We start from the raw sequence: 17,513 nt of genomic DNA on the forward strand, positions 1-17,513 counted from the left end.
AGGAAGTTGGAAACTTGTAAATTTTTTCTGCAATTAACAAGCATTTATTTTCTCTGCCATACATGCCCATACACTTCTCCCTGTTACTCCACTATCTTGGGTAATGTCTCCCATATACTATTTCAATAACAAAACAATTCTAAACTGCCTGTCCCCTACTGACAACAGGAATCTCTAGCTGATCATACCCAAATCCTACTCTCTTCAAACTAGTTTTCCCTTCTATCACATTGGTATTTCTTTACAATTACTATCTCTCTCTAAACTTCTTTCTCCCTCCCTTGCTTCCACTATCCCCCTTGGCAGTTGATGTTACTGTCAGTCGGTTCATTTGCTGTTCAGTTGATTTAGTCGCGTCTGACCCTTCAAGACGCCATTTGGGATTTTTTTAGCAAAGAAACTGTAGTGGTTTACCATTTCCTTCTCCAGCTCATTTAACAGATGAGGAAACCAAGGCAAACAGCGTTAAGTGATTTGCCCAGGGTCACACACATAGTAAGTGTCTGAGGCCAGATTTGAATTCAGGGAGATGAGTCTTCCTGACTCCAGGCTGGGCACTCTATCCACTGCACCACTTCTGTGTGTGTTCGTCCTTCATTGCCAAAGAAGACCATGCCATCAGAGAAAGAATGACATGACTTGTACACTTGACTTTGTTTTGAGTGAGGGAGGGCTGTGCAGGTCACCAGCCTCACTTCTCTTCCAGAGCCATCCGAATCCAGTGACCAGATATTCATCAAGATGACTGAAAATGACCCAGGATGAGGCAATTGGGATTAAGTGACTTGTCCAAAATCACACAGCTAGTGAGTGTCAATTGTCTGAGGTGGGATTTGAACTCAGGTCCTCCTGAGTCCTGCACTGATGCTCTATCCACTACACCCCTTAGCTGCCTGCAAATGACCACTTTATAATCAGAGACTATATACCTTTGTTTGGCATTCAAAGCCCTTCATAACCTGGTCTCCTACATCTAACTTCTCAGTTTTCTTATACCTTACTTCATACTGTGTACTCTTTGCATGAGAATATATCTACCAAGAGTTACCTAGAGATTAAATGAATCTAAATAACACTTTGTAGAAATAAAGACAAACTTAAATAACTGGAGAAAACCTTGATGGATAGGTTAAGCCAATATAATAAAAAGGACAATATTTTCTAAATTAGTTTACCTGTTCAATACTACATACTCCCCCATAAAAAAGAAATTCCCCAAAGAACATTTTATAGTTAGAAAAAATAATAACAAAATTCATAAGAGAAACAACAGGTCAAAAAAAATTGGGAAGAAAGGGGATCTAACAGGACCAGATCTCAAAATGTACTACCAAACACTCATCATTAACATCATTTGAACTGCTTAAAATAAGAGTGAGAGATCTCACAGCTTAATGAGGGAGATAACATGCAAATAACTTATGTACAAGTCATATATAAATTATATACAATCAATAGAGGAACGGCAATAGCAGTAAAAGGGATTGGGAAAGGCTTCTTGTAATGAGTAGGCTTTCAGGGAGCACTAGAAGGAAAAAAAACAATGCAATTGTCACTTACAGGAAAATGCCAAACCACATCATGACAAACCCTGAAGAGATCAAAGAAAAATTTTATGAAGACCTGGAGACCCTTATCATCAATGGGCCAAAAGAGGACAAGCTTATATTTCTGGGTGACTTTAATGCTAGAGTAGCTCAGACTACCAGACACAGCAGGGATTCCTTGGTGGGAATGAAGCTGGAAACAGCATCAGCAACAGTCACTTACTACTGAAGACTTGTGCATCTTATGATCTTCTCATCATCAACACTATCTTCTGTTTACCCAAAATGCAATACAACTTCATGGGTATACCCTCACAGCAAACACTGGCATTTAACAGACTAAGTGATTGTACAGAGAAGAGACAGGATATGAGAGTAATGAAGGCAATGTGTGGCTGGACTGATCATAACTTATCCTCTCCAAGCGAATATTTAGCTTTTTCAACAGAAGTGGTAGCCTCAAGACAAAATGACTACCAGAAGAATTAATGCCAAAGATTACACAGCATTCTCTGAGCAGCAACAGCTTGTCGCTAAGTTGGAGGGAAAGTTGTTGGTAACAGTGCAGCAAAAATGGAGTGGGCAGATTTCAGAGATTTGGTGTATAGCACTGCATCTGCCCATCTGGGTCAGAACACTCACAAACACCAAGACTGGTTTGACGAAAATAATGGGGAAATTCAGAAGCTGCTAAATGAAATACAAGAACTCCACTGGGTTTATCAGCAGGACAGTTCATCTATTCCTAAGAAGGAAGCAGTTAATTCCATCAATAATAAAGTGCAAGGAACTTCCGGGAGCCACAATGGTGGAGTGATAGGTAAATGCTCTCTCCCTTCCTTTATTGATCTCGAAAGAATCATAAAATATTTTTCCCAGAAAAATCCTGGACCAGTGTGATCAGCAGAAGGGATCAGTCTGGTAGTACGTGAGGCTAGAAAAATCACTAGAAATATTCCTCTTACTGTGGCAGAGGTAATCCCCAACGAGAGGAATTCCAGGGGGGTGGAAACTCCCACCAGGACCCAGGTGTGCCTAAGCACTCCAGGGGAAACTGGAAGACACTACAGCAGCTGAGATCACCAAGCACTGAGCTTCCCTTTGCTCTAGCTCAGCTGAGGAGATCTCCCACAACCAGAACACCTCTCCCCCACACTTAACAAGCTAGCCCCAAGGCTGATCCTGTGAAACACAAAACAAAAAGAAAAATAGGCACCTGCCCTTAGCTTTTTCACACCAGGCAGCTCAATACCAAGTTCTCCAGCTTCTAACTGAAAGAACCAGTAGCCACAACACACAAAGCCTCACCATCATGAGCAAGATGCAAAGGAGTAAGAAAAAGACCACAGAATCTTTCTGTGGGGAAAAGGACCAAAACACGAATACCAAAGAGATCAGTATTGAGACTGTACTCCCATCTGAAACTTCAGAAGGGACTATGAACTGTTCACATGCACAAACAGCTCTCCTGGAACATCTGAAGAAGGAAAAAGAAGAAAAACTGGCCAATGATTTAAAAAGTATGAAAAAAATCCACTGACAAGAACAGCTCTTTAAAAAGGAAAAGGAAGCACAAAACCTAACTGGGAATATTGGACAAAAGGAAAAGGAAGTATAAAAACTAATTGGAGAAAATAAATCCTTAAGGGAATAACTAAACAGATGGAAAAGGAGATGCAAAAGTGAACTGAAGAAAATAATTTGAAGAAAATTAGAATTGGGCAAGTAGAAGCTAATGACTCCATGAGACATCAAGAATCAAACAAAAATCTAAAGAATGAAAAGATAAGAAGAAAATGTAAAATATCTAACTGGAAAAACAACAACTGATCTGGAAAACAGATCCAGGAGAGAAAATTTAAGAACTATTGGCCTACTAGAAAGCCATGATGAAAAAAGAGTCTGGACATTATCTTACAAGAAATTATCAAGGAAAACTGCCCAGAAGTGCTAGATCCAAAGGGCAAAATAGCCATCAAAAGAATTCACCATTCACTTCCCAAAAAGGATACCAAACTAAAAACACCAAGAAACATTGTGGTCAAATTCCAGAACTATCCAATGAAGGAGAAAATACTACAGGCAGCCAGAAAGAAACCATTCAAATATCAAGGAGCTACAGTCAGGATCACGCAGGAGCTTGCAGCTTCTACATTAAAAGATCGGAGGAACTGGAATCTGATATCCCATAAGGCAAAGGAGCTGGGACTACAACCAAGGATCAATTACCCAGCAAAGTTCAGCATAACATTTCAGGCAAGGAGATGGACATTCAACAAAATAAGAGATTTCTAGACCTTCCTGACAAAAAGGCCAGAACTCAATAGAAAATTCAATCTTGAAAAGCAGGTCTCAAGAGATGCATAAAAAGGTAAATAGGGGAAAAGAAAAACTTGTTACTCAATTTGGGCAAACTGTTTACCTCCCTATTAGGGAAGATGATACTTACCAATCTTGAGAATTGTATATCTACTATGAAGTATAAAAGGGATATACATAGAGAGAAGGAACAGGGATAATGTAAATGATGTGATGATAAAAATGTGATTCAAGCATGCGAAGGGATTATAACAGGAGATGTAAAAAGGAGGAAGCAGAAAATCACAAATTCCATCACAGGAAGAAGTACAAAATTATATTTGTAGCAGAGGGAAAGAGGGGAGGGAGAGGATCATTCTTTGAGAGGTACTCTCATCTGATTTGGTTCAAGGAGGGAACAATAAACTTAATTAAGTTTATAAATCTAACTAGCTCTATAGGCAGTAGGAGGGGAAGGGGGAAGAAAGGCGAGGGGGAGTTAAAAGGGAGGGAAGAAGTAGTAAGGGTAAAGGGGAGTAAAAGGGAGAGGGGCTACAAAAAGGAAGGGAAGACTGCTGGAGGTGGTGGTCAAAAGTGAAAACTCTATTGAGGAGGGGAAGGGAGACAGGAGAACTAAAACCACAAATGGTGGGAAAGAGGATGGAGAGAAAGATGCAGATTATAATCATAACTGTGAACGTGAGTGGAATGAACTCTCCCGTAAAGATAGAGATAAATAGAAGAATGGATTAAAAGCCATAATTCAACAACACGTTGTTTACAAGAAACACTTTTGAAACGGGGGGATACACACAGGGTAAAGGTAAAAGGCTGAAGCAGAATATATTGTGATATAGCTGATGTAAGAAAAAGCAGGGGTAGCAATCCTAATCTCAGACAAAGCAAAAGCAGAAACAGATCTAATCAAAAGAGATGAGGAAGGAAACTACATCCTGCTAAAAGGCACCATAGATGGAGATAACTAATAGGAGAGATCAAAGAGGATGAGTACTGAAGAAAAAATTCTCTGGACTTGAGGAGTACAAGGTTCTTACTGACTTTTTAGAGAAGTTTCATTTGAATGGTGGGCTTGGAATTCATATCATTAGAGAGTGAGAAGAAAACAGATAGTAAGCAAATGGAGAAAACAAGGAGACAGACAGATAGATGCAGATGTAGATATAGATATAGATGCAGATATAGATTTATATTTATAAAGAAGAATAGTAGACAACGGGAGAAGAAATATGGAATAGAAGTTGGATGGAATAGTAGACGCAAGGGACTGCTTTTTTTAAAAAGATTGAAGATGTAAGTATATTGGTAGATGGATAGGGAGAAAGCAACAGAAAAAAAGAAATGAAAAATGTATGAGAGAAGTGATAACTGAATGGATCAAGGTCCGAGAGAAGATGAATCAAGAGTGCAGACAGAAGAATTGCCATTTGAGAAAGAATAAAGATGTCTTTTCTTCAGGCTAAAGGAAAGAGTGGGTGATAATACTAAGAAGTCTTGAGAAATGAAGGGAGGAAGTTGGGGGCTCTGATCTTTTCAGTGAAGTAGGTGGCAAGGTCATTTGCAGGAAGTATAAGGCATTAGGGCATAGATGAAGTTGAAGAGAAAAAGGTTTGGAACAATCACAATGGAGAACACACAGAATTATTTTGACAGCGTCGAACTGTATATCATGAATCAATAACTATTAATCTTAAGGGTTGTGTCAGAGTTTTTCTCTCTTCGGATCTACTCTATTCAATGAATAAATGATGGGTATATTGTTTTCAAAAAATAAAATAAAATAAAAGGCACAACAGACAATGAAGCAATATCATTACTAAACATGTATGCTCCAAGTGGTATAGCATCCACATTCTCAGAGGAGAGCTTGGGGGAATTGCTGGAAGAAACAGACAGCAAAACTATACTAGTAGGGGACCTCAACCTCCCCACCCCGAACTTGATAAACATAACCTTAAAATAAACAAGAAAGAAGTTGAACAGGTGAATAAAACTCTGGATAAGGTAGATATGATAGATCTCTGAAGAAAACTGAATGGGGATAGAAAGGAATACTTTTTTCTCAGCGGTACCTGTCACATATACAAAAACTGACTATGTTCTAGGGCATAAAAACCTCACAATCCAGTGCAGAAAAGCAGAGATAGTCAATGCATCTCTTTCAGATTTAATAAAAATTATATGTAATAAAAGATCATGGAAAGATAAAACAAAAATTAATTGGAAACTAAATAATGTAATCCTAAAGAAGGAGTGGGTTAAACAACAAATCATAGAAACAATCAACAACTTCATTCAAGAGAAGGATAATAATGAGACAACCTACCAAAGCTTATGGGATACTGCAAAAGCAGTTCTTAGGGCAAGTTTTATATCTTTGAATGCCTTCATGAATAAAATTGAGAAAGAGGAGACCGATGACTTGGGTATGCAGCTGTAAAAGCTAGAAGAACAACAAACTGAAAATGCCCAAGTAAGTACCAAATTAGAAATACTGAAAACCAAAGGAGAGATCAATAAAATTGAAATTAAGAAAACTATTGAACTAATAAAACTAATAGTTGGTTTTATGAAAAAACTAATAAAATTGATAAACCTTTGTTGAACTTGATTAAAAAAAAGAAAACCAAATTTCCAATATCAAAAGTGAAAGGGGTGAACTCACCTCCAATGAGGAGGAAATTAAAACAATAATTAGAAATTACTTTGCCCAACTTTATGCCCATAAATTCAACAATCTAAACAAGATGGATGAGTATTTAAAAAAAAATATAAATTGCCCAGATTAACAGAAGAGGAAGGTGAATACTTAATCCCATCTCAGAAAAAGAAATTGAAGAAGCCATCAATGAACTCCTTAGGAAAAAAATCTCCAGGGCCAGATGGATTTACAAGTGAATTCTACCAAACATTTAAAGAACAGTTAATTCCAATATTATACAGACTATTTGGGAGGAGAAGAAGGAGTCCTCCCAAATTCTTTTTATGATACAAATATGGTTTTGATACCTAAATCAGAAGGAGATAAAACAGAGAAAGAAAATTATAGACCAATTTCTCTAACCAATATAGATGCAAAAATTTTAAGATTTTAGCAAAAGAATACAGAATAGAGAATCCCAGAGATTCAAGTAAAAAACTACTTGAAACAATAAATAACTTTGGCAAAGTTGTAGGTTACAAAAAAAACCCATACAAATCTTCTGCACTTCTATATATTAGCAACAAAGCCCAACAGCAAGAGATAGAAAGAGAAATCCCATTTAAAGCTAGGGTAGCCACTATAAAATATTTGGGGGTTTTACTTGCCAAAACAAACCCAGGGACTAAGTTAATCTAAGTTACATGGTAGTGACTAAGGAACACTGAAAATTAATAAAATTAATTAAAAAAAAAATAAAGTGCAAGCAAAGTCTAGATGCAGGATTCTTGGCTCAGTAAGAAGACAAATAAAATTTAGTTTGATGATGATCCAAAATATTTTTATGACTTTTATATTTATGGGCCAAAAACCTATGGTCCATCCCACCAATTAAGTGCTGATGGACTCATATTGATTAGTGATAAGGATATGACCCTAGGGAGATGGAATGAATACTTCCATAGTGCACTCAACAGACCATCACCAATCAAAGCTGAAGCAACCAACTGTTTCCTTCAGGTTGAAGTCAGTCCCTCCCTAGGTGAACTTCCAGCTGAAGAAGAGGTTTTGAATGCCATTAGGCTCCTTTTAGGTGGCAAAGCACTTGGAGCTGATTCTATTCCAGCTGAAATTTACAAGGTGTGTGTGTTTGGGTGGGTCCATTGCTCACTTAAAAGCTGACTTAAATATTCTGGATTATATGGCAAAAGGAGATTATTCCCCAAGAATTCAAGGATGCCTTCATTGTCCATCTCTATAAAAGTAAAGGAAACAGATTGTCCTGTGACAATCACAGTCATTGCTGGCAAGATTCTTGCCAGAATCCTCCTTAATAGGCTGATCTTTCACCTGGAAGATGGTTATATACCAGAGAGTCAGTGTGGCTTCAGAAAGAGCCAAGGGACGGTTGATACAGTGTTTGCTGCCTGACAACTCCAGGAGAAATGCCAAGAGCAGGACAGAAGTCTGTACACAATATTTGTAGATCTGACAAAGAAAGGTCTTTGATACTGTCAGTAAAGAGGAAAAATTATGTCAAAATGTGGTTGCCCAGAAAAGTTCATCAGTATTTTATGTCAATTTCATGATGGCATGCTTGTCTGGGTTCTGCATAATAGATGATGCTCCTGCACTTCCCAGTCACCAATGGAGTGAAACAAGACCGTGTGCTTGCATGATATTTTCAGTCAAGTTATCAAACAACTTCAAGAAGGACAAATAAGCATTGAGGTCTGCTACTGCACTGATGGTAAATTCTTCCAACTCGAAAAGGCTACAAGCCAAAACCAAAGTGGAGGAAGTGTTGGTGCATAATGTTTTGTTTGCAGATGATTGTGCACTCAATGCAGCCTCTGAAGCTAAGATGCAATACAATATAAAACGATTCTGTGCTGCTCGTTCTAATTTTGGCCTGACAAGTAACACCAAGAAAACACAGGTGCTCCATCAGCCAGCTCCACACCATTCAAACATAGAGCCATTGGTTACAGCAAATGTATAAGTTTCAAATTCTGTGGGTAAGTTCACTTACCTTGATAGTACATTTTCTAGGGACATACACATAGATAATGAGGTTGATGCATGCACTGCCAGAACTAGCTCACTGTTTAGAAGGCTCCAAAGGAAAGTGTGGAGGAGTAGTATTAGACTGACAACCAAACTAAGGTCTACAGAGTTGTTGTGCTGACCTCATTGTTGTATGCTTGTGAAACCTGGACAGTATATCAGTGCCATGCCAGGAAACTGAATCACTTAACATTTGAATTGTCTTAGGAAGATTCTGAAGATCACGTGGAAGGGTAAGATACCAGACACTAAAGTCCTTTCTCAAACTAAACTGCCAAGCATTCAAACTCTACTGCAGAGAGCTTAACTCTGATGGGTGCCCATGTTATCTGAATGCCAAACATATGCTTACCAAAAAGATTTTTTCACGGAGAACTCACACAGGGCAAGTGCTCACACAGTAGTCAGAAAAAGTGATACAAGGACACTCTCAAGGTCTCTCTGAAGAATTCTGGAATTTACTGGGTGACATGGAAGACACTATCACAGGAAGCCCAGCATGGCATGCTCTCATCAGAGAAGGTGCTGTACTCTAAGGGTAAAGTAGAAATGAAGTAGCTCAAAAGAAACAGGAGGTACACAAATTTAGACAATTTACCCCAAATGGGGTAGATTTTTTTATGCCTGATTTGTGGCAGAGCATTCCAAGCTCATATGGGTCTGATGAGCAACAGTTCAACACACTCTAACATGAGTGTAGCATAGGGATGTCATTTTGGTCCTCCTCAAGAATGAAGGGCAACCACTACCACCAAACACTGAATGTAAAAGAAAGCAGGAGAGTGGGAAGAGAGAGAGAGACAGTGATAGAGACAGAGAGAAACCCTTCTCTCAAGGACCTCACAGTCGAATGAGGAAGACAACATGCAAATAACTAATGTCAGATATATAAACTGGATATAATCAATAGAGGGAAGGCATTAGCAATGAAAGGAACTGGGAAAGGCTTCTTGTAGTCAGTAGGTTTTTATGGGGGACTTGAAGGAAGCCAGGAAATATAGATGAAGAAAAGAATTCTAGCCATGGTGGAGAGCTGGTAAAAATTCAGAGCTGGATCACATAGGAGATAAAAGAGAGAGAATTAGAAGTAGTACTGGTATTGAATCCAATTCCACCAAGTACTTTAAATCCAATATCTAAATTCAGCATTCCATCCAGTACTTTAAACTGCAGAGGGAAAAAGGAGATTATAAACAGGTTAAAAGAACAAGTTATCTGCTTAAATTAAAATAATGGAAAATGGGGACCAGGAACTGCTGTTTTTAAGTGACTGGGATATTTCCTGGCACTGTCTAGTAAGGACAGGTTTTAAAAGAAGAGAATTCATAATAGTGCTTGAGTAAAGTGCTTCTCTGCCAACTGCACCCTCCATGGACTCTGCTGGCCTGTTAAATTCCACTGATTCTGGGACTTTTGCTTGGCTATCTGGTTCATATTCTTGGCTAGATCCTTTCTCAGCATTTTGAACCCGTTTTCTTCCTACCTTGCTCCAAAATGATTTCCCAACCAAAGTTTGGGAAATGACAGAATTTCAATATTTTTAGTCTAGTCCTCAGAAGTTCTTGTGTCCCATTCCCTCTGCATTTGAGAATCCCTGGTAAGACTCTAACAAAGTCATCATCTTGTCATACTAATCACCTGACCAATGGCTTAATTGAGCCAAGAGGCTAATCTTGTAATGAACACTTTTTAGCATCCTCATAAGAAACTGGTTTTCAATAAAGGAGGTACTGGATTCCTTGATTAAGGGAATGACTTTCAGGAAACATAAGTACACAAATTTTCTTAAATTAAATGCAGAGATGTAATAAAGTAGACAGGACTTGAATGTGTAGTAAATTATCTTAGTGTTTTAGGGAATGGTAAAGGAAGTTGCATACACCATAAGGGTACCAAACTGTCCACACTTAAGAAGTAGACTTGAAGGTCAGCATTTTGAAAAATCTCATGTGGAATTATGAATTTCTTATTTCAAGCAATTGTTTGAAGTTTGCACAATAAGTCAAAAGTCCTAGCAGCTTAGTTCCTAACAGCGGATTGTAAAATGTTTTGACTATGGTGACATGGCTATTTTCTCCACCTATGTAGGGCTGCTCATCCTTCAAGGCCTGGCTCAAACCCTACTATCTTCTGTGGAGCCTTCCCTAATGATCTCAGGTTTGACCATGTCACCACTATAAACTCTAATGACTTTCTTTTCAGGAATGAAAGATCAACTCATCATTGATAAAAAGATCAATTTTACATTTGCATTTCCTTACCACCTCCCACTTTCTGAAAAACAATTTTTGGTTATTTCACTCAACCTGGATCTCATATTCTACCTATATTATTATTTGTTCTTCTGTTATATGTCTTATTTCCCCTACTAGATTATAAGCAGAGTGTATTCCATTCATTGTGTGAAATATTTACTGAGTATTAATAGTATGCAAAACACTCTCAAGTACTGGGAATATAAGAAGAAAAATGAAACAGTTTCTGCCTACTAGGTATTTATATCTACTGGGATAACACAGATAAGGAAATACAGAGGAGTGATGGTTGGGGGAAAGGGGTTGGAGAAGGGAAGAAGCACCACGTGCCAGTCACTGCACCAAGTGCCAGTCATTGCACCAAGTGCTTTACAATTATCTCATTTGATCATCACAGCAACCCTGAGAGGCAGGTGCTGTAATTATCCCCACTTTACAGGTGAGCAAACTGAAGCAAACTGAGGTGGACTTGCTCAGGTCACACAGCTAGCGTCTGGCCATATTTAAACTCAGGTCTTCCTGACTCTAGGCCTTATGCTCTATTCAGTGCACAGCTGAGCTATCTCTAGGAGAGAGAACACCAGCCACCTGGCAGGGGGGTACGGGAATGTCCAGGAAAGGTTTCATGTTAAACATGGTACCAGCATGGGGCCAAGAGACAAGCTAGGATTCTAAGAGACAGAGGTGAGGATAGAGTACATTTCAGCCATGGGGGAAGTTTAGTTTCTTCTCATTCTTGCACAAATGCACTGAGGAGGGAGAAGACTATCTAGGTTAGAGAATAGTGAGCAGGCCTGTTTGGAATGAAGAATAAGTAGGATGTAATGTGGCCCACTATAGTTTAGAAAAGTAGGTGGGGAAATGATTGTCAAAGTCTTTAAATGCCTACCAGAGGAGTTTATATTTTCTCTTAGAAACAACAGAAGGAACAGAAGTGTTTTGATTTTTGTTCTAGGACTATCAGTATGGTATCTGTACAGAGTATAGACTGAAGTGGGGAGAGAACAGAATGACAGAGATCAATCAGGAGGCTATGACAGGGGATCAGGTATGAGGTGATAAGAGCCCAACCTGAGGCAATGGTTGTGTGAATGAGGAGAGACCAGATTCAAGAGATTGCGTAAGTAAAAATGATAGGATAAATCTATTGTTAAAGACTGAGGAACATTAAAGGGACCAATGGCAACCTTGGAAAAAGTAACTTCAGTGGAAGAGTGGGATAAAAAGTTAGGTTAGAAAGGGTTCAGAAGTAAGTGCAACAAGTTTAGCTGCAAAAAATTTAAGACATTTTGAGAGAATGATGGAATCAAGGAAAGGGTTTTTTTCTTGATTTTGAGGATGGGACATTTGGGCATATTTGTAGAAGGCAGGAAAGGAGCCAATGGATAATCAAAGACTGAAGATGAGAAAAAAAAGAGAAGGGTCAAGACTTTGAGGACAAGGAAGGGGAGAGGATTAAACCTGCAATAAAATCCTTATCTTAGCATTCAGTGCTTTTTTCCAGACTAATTCCAACCTACCTTTTCCAGTTGTCTCATAGAACTCTCTCACATACTTTATACTTCGGCCAAAGTGTGTTACTAACTATCCCACAAACGAGCCTATACTTCATCACTTCCCAAGTTTTTCAGACTAGTCCAATTTACTCCTGTCCCCTATCACATCTTTCCTTTACACATTTCATGCATCTTTTAAATCCCAGCATATATACTTCCCATAAAATCTTTGCCTAAAAGCCTTTCTCTCCAGGTAGAAACAATTTCTACCTCATCTGATCTTATGCAGAATTTTCTACTTCTCTTACAAATTTACATTGCAATGTGTATTATTTAACTGTGTACATATACATTTTATCTTTCCCTACCTGTGGGGTAGGGCCCATGTCTTATTTGTCTTTATATATCTCCCAACATCTACATGTATCCCCAATGCCTGGCATACAGAGGTGTTTCATAAATACTTGGTTGACTGAACTTAAATGTTTGAAGATACTTGAGCAGTGTACTGAATTGAATGAATCTAAAGACATAGAGGTCCTTTTTAAAAAATTAGCTCCTTTACTGGTTGTCCTACATTACTGGCTCCATTTGCTTTCCTCTCTCCATTCTCCAAAAAGCCTTTTGGTTTCTCTGGGATAAAATCTCAAATCATTTGACTGATATTTAAAGACTCTTAAAGCTGGTTCCTCCCACTCTTTTTAGTTTTATCTCACGTTATTCCTCTGACGCACTTTACATTCCAAACTAACTTGCCAGGCTAGCTGTTTCCAGCATAGAAAATTCTATCTTCTGACTCCATACCTTTGTACAAGTGGCCCCCACGAACAGAATGTCCTTCTGTCTTGCCTCTAATATTGAAAATCCTTCCCTGTTGTTGATATTCTCTTGCTCTTTGGGTTAATTTGTATCTTCTTGCTTTTAGTCATGCACATTCTCAAAAGACAATAAACTCCTTTAGGAGAGAAATGATTTTGCTTTTTTCTTCATACCCCCAAGTGCTCTTTGCATGTAGTTGTGTAATGTCTGTTGATGTGAACTGATGTACCAGAAACTTTAAAATATTCTGGTTATCTATAAAAGGTTGGACAGTTCTTTCAGCAAAAATACAGTTAACGAAAAATGGAAAGTCTCAAGAAATTTTAATAATAGAGCTGCTAATTTATTTTATTTATATAATACTGATTTCACAGTCTTGTTGATAGTGTACCTTAACCCTTAAGCACCAAGTTAAAATTTCTTCCACTTAATAAATTATTATTAGATAACTTAAGGAACATTAAGAAGGGAATTGAAAATGTCAACTCTCAATGAAGTATCATAATGAACTTGTCTGCTCAGCTCAGGGTTCTGTAATTTTCAATTTAAAAATCATGAAAATTTGAAATTATTTATTTGGTCATGTCCTTTCTCCTTTTCATTCCAGCTTGTAGATTTTATAGCTGAGAACAGTAAAAAGATCAGAATGCTTTTCATATTATTAAACCTAAGTGAAAAACTTATTTGAAGTACAAACTGTTGTTCTAGATGAACATGAAAAACACATCACTGAGCTGTGCTTGGTTGCCTTGGCTCAGGACCACAGTAACTTTGGCAAGCGGCAAATTGTAAATAGAGCCAGAATCACATTTTTCTAAGTGAAGTCATAGATGGTAATCATTTCTCTTCCCTTGCAGACTATTCAACTGTATACTAGTGCCCAAGACAGCTATTTTCCTAACAAAAGCATTTTTTTTAAAGGGAGTAGCTTAAATAAGTCAAGACACTTTCCCCAGATACACAACACTAGCTAAATGGGTTCCTATTACTAGTACTACTGGGATGAAGGGCTGAGGCATCATCTATTTTTTCTTTTTTTGGCTAGGTCAACTCATTTATTTGTAAATGGTCTAGATTATTAAAATTCAGCCAGGGAACAAAAAGAGACTGAAGGAATATGAAATGGAAACGTCCACACAGTACCTTTATCACTTCTATTTTTAAGGGCACATGCACTGGGCCTGTGTGATTTTTAAAATTTACCGGGGCTCAGTTCTTCAAGGTTGTATGTTGTTGTGGAAAAGTGTTGCTATATAGGTTAATTAGGAATCCTTAAGAAAAAAGATTTTTTTCTTACGACTAGATAAAGACTAGTACTATTCAGTAATATTTAACAATCATGCAATGATAAGTCATGAGTTCTTCAATCAATCAATCAACCAATTAATCAATAAGGCTTTACTAAGCTCCCACCTATATGCCAGGCATTGTGCTAGGTGCATGGGGTACAAAAAAAGGTGAAAGACAATCCCTGCCCTCAAGGAACTTACCATTTTATGGAGAAGACAACATTTTATGCAAACATATAAAATAAACTATATACAGGATAAATAATTGAGGAAAGGCACTGGAAGGTTTCATATAGAAGGCAGAATTTTAGTTAGGACTTAAAGAAAGCCAGAAAGGACAGTGTTCCAGACATGGGATACAGCCAGATAAAATGCCCAGAGTCAAGAGATGGAGTGTCTTATTCATAGAAAAGCCAGGAGGCCAATGTCACTAGACTGAGGAACACATGTTGGAGAGTAAGGTGCAAGAAGACTGGAAAGTTAAGAGGCGACTAGGATATGAAAGGCTTTGAATATCAAACAGCATTTTGTATTTGCTCCTAGAAGCAACAGAGAGTCACTGGAGTTTATTAAGTCTGGAGGTGACAGGATAAGTCTTATACTTCATAAAAATCATTTTAGTAGTTGAATCTCGAAGGATGGGTTGCAGAGGGAAGAGACTTGAGTCAGGCAGACCCATCAACAGGGATGAAGTGATGAGGCCCGAACTAGAATGGTGGCAGGAGAGAAAGTGGAACATTCAAGAAATGTTGCAAAGGTGAAATTGATAGGCTGTGGCAACGTGAATATGGAGGGTGAGATACAACAGAGGAGTCCTGGATGACTTCTAGGTTGTGAGCCTGAGGGACTGGGAGGAATGGTGTTGTCCTTATAGTAACACGGAAGGCAGAGTAGGGGAGGGTTTAGGGGAATAGATAATAAATTCTGTATTGGATATATTGAGCTTAGGATGTCTACTGGACATCCAATTTGAGATGTCTGAAAGAAAGTTGGAGATGCAAGATGGAAGTCAGCAGAGAGGTTGAGGCAGGTTAGGAAGATATGAGAATCATTAGTGTAGGTTTCCAAAGCATTTAACAAATGAAATCTCATTTTATCTTCATAAGAACCTGGGTGAGAGGTGCTATTATTATCCCCTCCCTTTAAACAGATAAGGAAACTGAGGGAGACAGAGATTAAGTGAACTGCCTAAATTCACAAAGCTAGTATGTGTCTGAAGATGGATTACCACTTGGATATTCTAGACATTAACTTTACTTCTCTATTCACTATGTCACCTAGCTACTGCCCCTTTGCCTATGTGTATTCCTTCTATAACTTTTTTTTGTCCTATTTCCACAGGTAGCATTTCTTTTCTACAGTATGATGATAATGGGCATCTTTTCTTTTACCCCGATCTTAGTGGAAAGGTTTACAACTTTTCTCCATTACATACAATATTTGCTCTTAGATTTAGTTTAAAACTAATTACTATTACGTTAAGGAAAAATCAATTTATTTCCATTTTCAAGAATTTTTCATGTAAATGGGCATAGCACTTGTCAAGTTCCCCACCCCTCAAATCTACTGATATAATTGTATGGTTTTTACTGTTTGCATTACTAACATGGTTTATTATATTTATAGTCTTCCTTATGTTGTACTTGAAGTCCTGATGTAAACCCAAACTAGTTACATGTGTACTATTTCTACTATGCTGTTTTAACCTACTTCTAATATTTTGTTTAATTTTTTTTCCATTAATGTTTATTAGGGATTATTAGTCTACAGTTTTCTTTCTTTGCTTTGTGTCTCCTGGGTGTAGCTAATATGACAAAAGAAAAATGACAGATGTTGGAGGGGATGTAGAAAAATTGAAACACTAATGCACTGTTGGTAGACTTGTAAGCCGACTCAACCATTCTGGAGAACAATTTGGAATCATTGCCAAAATAATATAAAACTGCATACATTTTGACCCAGCAATTCCAACTATTAGGTCAGTATCCCAAAGAGATCAAAGCAAAAGGAGAAGAACTTCACTGACATCAAGAAGCTGAAGATGGAAAAAAGTACAGTGAAGTGATCTGAGAACAGTTTCTATTTGAATTGGGTTGGGTATCCCTGATGTCTACCTCGCAAGTCCCCAAACTTTCAGCTTCCTTTTGGTTACTGTCTTCTTATATTACATTGTGAGCTCCTTGAGGGCAGCTCATTTCTCTTTTTTCTCCTTAGTTATACTCTCAGTGCTTAGCCCAGTGCCTAGGCCAGTGCCTGGCACATGGTAGGTGCTTAATAAATGTTTATTGAATATCTATTTTATCAGTTTAAAAAAAAACAGGCTTTAAGTTTATGGTGTGATTTTGCTTCTAGAGTGACTTTTTGATTTTGTGAATTTCTACATTTTTTAAAAATGAGGATCTTTTGTTATTGTTCAAGTTTTTAAAAAATTGCACGCTTAATCCATTTGTCCTTTTTCTCTTCTGTTGATGAAAGTATTTAGATATATAATTTTTTTCTGAGAACTACATTAATTTCATCTTATATTTCTTACCCATTGTCTTGACATCTTTGATGATATTTTCTATTGTTCCTACAATTTTTTCTTTGCTCACCAGCTCATTGTAATAATGTTACTTGGTTTCCAAGTGCTTTAAAATTTTCTTTAAGGGAATTCTTTTGAATATGATGTTCATTGTGTTATCATTAATAAAAAGACATATCTAGTATTTCTGCTTTCTTATATAATGTAGTGATGCTTTTATGCACCAATACATGGTTTCATTTTTGTATAGGGGATTGATCCAAGTGAGAAATGTATAAATTCCTTACTATTCCCATTTAGTAATTATCAAAGATCTATCACATCTAATTTTTCTCAAGTTCTATTTAGGTCCTTAAATTCTCTTATTTATCACTTGGTTAGATGTGTCTCATTTTGAAAAAGGTACATTAAGGTCTCCCATTATATTTTTACTACCTGTTTTTCACTCCAATTCAATTTGATTTACCTTCAAGGTATTTAGATGCTGTGTTACAGGGTGCACATATATTAAGTATTGACATTTTTTCATTATCTATGGTATTTTTGAGCATAATTTAAT

The 17,513-nt window shown here is 37.5% G+C and overlaps 1 protein-coding gene across 12 annotated transcripts in view; it reads right to left on the reverse strand.

The window, feature by feature from the left end:
- Positions 1 to 17,513, reverse strand: part of MYO9A (myosin IXA) — a 342,794-nt gene that overhangs the window by 134,348 nt on the left and 190,933 nt on the right. The gene's annotated exons all lie outside the window — the stretch shown is intronic.

Source organism: Notamacropus eugenii, chromosome 1 (genome assembly GCF_028372415.1).
Source record: "Notamacropus eugenii isolate mMacEug1 chromosome 1, mMacEug1.pri_v2, whole genome shotgun sequence".
NCBI lineage: Eukaryota > Metazoa > Chordata > Mammalia > Diprotodontia > Macropodidae > Notamacropus > Notamacropus eugenii.